Raw genomic sequence first — 5,214 nt, 5'->3', positions numbered from 1 at the left:
GAAGGCTTCTGTCGATGTTCGTCTTCGCGATGTCGTGAGCCCTCTCTGGAGCCGTTCCTTCATCCTTCTGATGTATTGTTCTTTGTCGGTGTAGTGTTCCGGTGCGTTGGTTCTGGTGATGACGTCCTGAGGTATGGTCATCTCACGTCCGTACAGCATGTAGTAGGGTGAGAACCCGGTGGTCGGCTGTTTGCCTGGTTGATTCCGCATACTACGTACTGTAGGTTCCGGTGCCATCGGTGACCATCCTTGGCATTCCTTCCGAATTCCATCCCATATCGTCTGCATGGAACGTTCGACTTGGCCTTGACGCGCTGGGTGGTAGGCTGTTCCGAAGGTATGCTTGATCCCGAAGATCCTGGCTACTTTGGCGAAGGTCTTAGCCGTGAAATGGGATCCTTGGTCGGTGTGAAGGTGGGTCGGCATGCCGTATTTTAGGACGACATCCTCCACGAAGAACTTTTCGAACTCCTTTGCCGAGTTGGTCTTGGTCGCTCGGGCTATGGTGAACTTGGTGAACTGGTCGGTAACGACCGCGATGTATTGGTATCCTTTCGACTCAGTCCGAGGTAAAGGTCCTTTAAAGTCCGCGTAGATTCGGAACCATGGTTCACCGACCTCCATCTTCTGGAGTTTACCGGGTGGTTTGGTCCGAGGCTTGTTCACCAAGGTACACCGGGGGCAGTTATCCACATAGTCGTGAATGTCGGATAGCATCCGGTCCCAGTAGTACCGAAGCTTCGCTGCCTCCAATGTCTTCACGCGGCCGAAGTGGTTGCCGGTTTTTCCGTCGTGAAGTGCTCGGATGATGCCTTTTCGCATGAAGAGCGGGACCACGAACCGTCGTTCCAACTTAGTGTTGTGGGTGGTCAGCCGGTACAATAGACCTCCGCTCATCTGGTAATGTTCCAACAATGGGGACTTATGGTCGAGCTGGTCTTGATTTTCAAGCTCATCGATCTTTTTCCGGAGGTGAGGGTCCCGGAGTTGCAGTCTGCGTAACTCCTTGTTGGACTCCATCGGCCTTTCTTCTTCGTCCTCGGGTTCGCCTTGTGAACCCGGAGCCTCCGGTCCATTAACCTCGGTAGTCCGTACCTTTGCGGTTCCGAACCTCGGCTCGCCTTGTGAGCCCGGGTCGTCCAGTACGGCTACGTTATTACCCGTACGTATGGGGTGGACAGGTCGTTCCAGTCCGAGATGACCTTGCATCCGGGCAGCGGAGTTGCTTTTGGAACGGGGCGACGCATATTTGTGGTCTGCCTCCATTCAGCTGCCACTCGGAGAGACCTTATTTTAGCCTCGTCCGTCCAGCCTCCGGGCTCGAGTATGAGGTCCGGATGTCTTCGGCTCTTTTCCTTGATTTCGTGTCTTTGTACCCGGAGAGACCTTATTTTGATCTCATCTTTGAAGTCCTCAAAGTTGGGTACCTGGTCCAATTCTTCATGGGGGTCATTATCGTCGGGTCGTTCAAGGGGCCACCGAGACAGAGCATCCGCGTTGTCGCAGAAGACTCCAGGTTTATACTCGATGGTGATGTCCTTGCCTTGCAGAGCCAAAGCCCACCGTGTTAACCGGGGGGTTGATGCCGGGTCTATTGGACTCACAGCGCATCAGGTTCTGTAAGGCTCGGTGATCCGTTCTGACGGTGAAGGGTCCGTGGTCAATGAAGTGTTTAAACTTCTGGACGGCCCAAACTACGGCTAGGCATTCCCATTCGGTGACTCCGTAGTTCTTCTCGGCTCCATGGAGAACTCGGCTGGCAAATGCTACGGGGTGGTCTTCTTGTGACAACACCGCGCCTAGTCCGGCTCCACTGGCGTCGCATTCGATTACCGTCTTCTTGGTCGGGTCGAACTTTGCGAGTACCGGGGCTGTGGTTAGAGCCTCTTTGATGCCGTTGAACTCCGCTGTATGGTCATCCGTCCAGTCTGTCCGGATGGAATTAGTCTTCCGAAGGAGTTCGTACATCTTCGATGTCCGTTGGGCATAGTTGCGAATGAACTTCCGGTAGTAGTTGGCCAACCCGAGGAACGACCGCAATTGGCGTTCTGTTCGCGGGGGTTGGTGTTGCGCAATAGCCGCTACCTTTTCGTCGTCGGTCTGGACTTCGGCTTTGCTGAGGACATGTCCGAGGAAGGGTAACTTATCCGTTCCGACCTCGCACTTCGAGGGTTTAATGGTAAACCCGGCCTCAAGTAGGCAGTCCAGGGTGGCTCGGAAGGCTTCCTTGAATTCTTCAAAGGTCCGGCCGAAGAAGATGATGTCATCGATGTACGCAAAAACACCTTTCTTGCGGGCTTTTGCAGTTATCTTATCGACATGCATCTGGAAGGTTGCGGGTCCGTTACAGACTCCGAACGGCATCCGGTTAAACCTGTACATGCCTTCTGGCGTAACGAAGGTTGTCATGTCCTTCGAGGCTTCGTCCATTGGGATCTGCCAAAACCGGATTGGCAATCTACCTTGCCGTAATATTCCATCCCGGCGCACTTGTCCAGTAGTTCATCCGGGTTCGGAAGAGGGTAGTTATTCTTCTTGGTTACTGCATTCAACTTAATGTAGTTGATGCAGAACCTCGTTTCGACAGAGCCATCCGTTTTTCTTGGCTGCCAAGACCACGGGAAGCTCCATGCTGCGTCGGAGGGTTCGATCACTCCTTGGTCCAGCATCTCTTGGACGTGTTTGGAGATGAATTCACGACCCTTCCAACTGGTTCTAGTTGGGTTCATCTTTATAGGCTTTGCACCTTGGACGTCGATGACGTGGGTGACTCCCTTGACGTCACCGTAGGGTCGTTTTGAGGTTGGAAAAACAAGCCGATACTCCCATGCGATGTCCCGTAGAACTTGTCGCTGCTCGTCGGTTAAGTTGTCACCGAGCTTCATGGAGTTGATGGCTTTCTTTTGTTCTTCGACGGTTGCCGGGTCTTCGTCACCTTCTTGGGTAAGTCGGACCCGGGCCTTTTGGTCGTCCGTCATATGTTCGTACGGCTCGACTCGACCCATTGGGGTTCCTTTCCGGATGGTTATGTCCTTATTAGTGTGGTTAGCCACGAGGATGGTGAACTTCTTCCCGTCATGTGGGGTCGGACCATCCTTCATCTCGATACCTTCCGCTAAGGCTTCTTCCGAGCCGAGGTACATCAGGTACTTGTTCTTAGCGGGGTCGACTTCTATGTCGAGGGTTACCGTAACTTCGACGATAGCCCTGGGAAGTAGCTGGACCTTCTGCTGGGTCCGTACCGTAGTGGCGTCATATTGTGTCGCCCTCGGTAAGCTGTATGGCCGGTCTCCATGTTGTGAGACCCGGGCTACTCCCATCGGGATTTCCCATTCGATGCCTTCATTGTCGGGCTCGAACCCGTAGGTGTCGCTGTAGTGCATGTATCCGATCTTCGCACCCTTCGGAGTACCTGGTTGTACTCAGTCGCGTTTTGATCTTGATCCATGCGGTATCGCAAGTTGGTCGGATCTCGATCGTGTCTTCGATCGGCCGAACTCCGGAATGCTTCCGCCGGAAAGACTCGAAATGGATCTCCCGGTGAGGCCATACTTAAGGGTTCGCACCAGTACGGCACATGTTGAAAAGGGTGGTAAGGTACACTTGTTCTCAATGAACACGGGCTGTCGGTCTTCGTCCTTATCCTCGGTATGGAGCTGAAGACGATTGACGGTTGGGCCTGTAGCTATTGGCTTCGGCCTCCGTACCCGTTTCCATGGGTTATAGACGGTCTTCTCGGACTTAGTCTGTCGTACCGAGGCTGCCTTCGGTTTAGCCGAGGCTCCGTCTGGACTTGTATTTTTGTCGGTTCACGGGTTACCTCCGACGAATGTCGCCTGTTGGGCAATCTGTTCGTCGTCGGTCTGAGATACCCGTTGTCCCGCCGCACGGACGTCATACGTGGGGCTGCCTTCCGAGGATTCAACTTCGGAGGTGTTAGGGTCCTGTTCCAGGCCCGTATCGCTGGACGTAGCCGAGGTTACTGGGCTGTCAGCCGGGTGAGAAACCGTAATTGCGGTTAACTCAGCCCGTCGTTGGCCCGAGCCTCCGTTCTGGGGTTGCTGGGCTTCCTTTGAGGGTTCGTTGCCGGACGATCCACCTTTTGGGGGTTCGTCCGGGGGTGTGTCGATTCCTACCCATTGAACCGAAGGGTCGAAGCCTATGTCGTTATCGTCGTCGTCATCGGAAGTATCCGATGAGTTGTTGTCTGAAGGGTCGGATGGCTCATTATCGGAGTCAGTGTCCGGTGAGTCACTTGTGCTCTGTACATCCGAGGCTTCCGAGTCCCAATCTCCAAATTCTTCGGCTTCGCCTTCCTCCGCTGTTCCGGCGGATGGTCCAAGTAGACCGTCAGTAACCCTAATTGGGGTCTGCTGAGTCGGTCCTTCCCACCTTCCCGGTTCGGGAGGTCCGGGGATGGTGGCCTACCATGCTCCCAGACTTCTTCGTTCCGAGTTCTGAGGGCTTGGACGATCGCTCCATTGTTTTCATGGCAGATCGGGCATTCCAAGGCCATATATTCTTGATCCGGGGCTTGTGCCCGTGTATTAGCTAGGCGGCCCCCGTTTTGTGGGTGCACAGCCTCGGCTAGCCTTACTTTCTTGGCCTGGTGCCAGTTACAAGGCTCGATCGGAGGTTCAGAGTCCGGCACGACCCTAGTTATACGGGTGTCTTCGCCGTATCGACTCCAAAAGGAGGCAGTATCCAGGGTACCGAAGTGGTAAGGGTCCCGGAAGTGCCACATAAGGCGTCGGCCCAGTTCATGGGACTGGATCTCCAGTAGCGCCGGTATGGGGAGCTGATGTTCCACAAATTGTGCGTGGAGTACGATCCGCTCTTCTTCCCATTCGATGATCTCCTCTTCTAAGGCTTCGGTTAGGTTAATTACCTCCTGGCATTCCTCCCTTGCAGCTCGGATCTGATCATCCGTCCTTGCGCCGACTCGATCAAGTGCGAGTCTTATGCCGATCGTCCGGGTTTCAAGGAGGTGTCGAATGCCGGAAGACCAGGTTCGGTACCTTTGGTTAAGTATACCAGAGGCCGATGCCTCTGGTATCGGGATAGACTTTAGTATCCCTCGGACTGGTTCCAATCGGGTCGTCCGTACTTTCGCCAAGTATTGTTCGATGGCGTTATGGATCTGCAGCTCCGTTACGAGGCTTCGTTCGGTGTCCGAGCATTGCGGGCAGACCGGGGGTCCGGGGTTCATCGGGT

Source organism: Paramacrobiotus metropolitanus, unplaced genomic scaffold (genome assembly GCF_019649055.1).
Source record: "Paramacrobiotus metropolitanus isolate TYO unplaced genomic scaffold, Prichtersi_v1.0 Parri_scaffold0000248, whole genome shotgun sequence".
In the NCBI taxonomy this organism is placed as follows: Eukaryota; Metazoa; Tardigrada; class Eutardigrada; order Parachela; family Macrobiotidae; genus Paramacrobiotus; species Paramacrobiotus metropolitanus.
The sequence above is the reverse complement of the archived record's forward strand: the minus strand, read 5'-3'. Positions refer to the sequence as shown.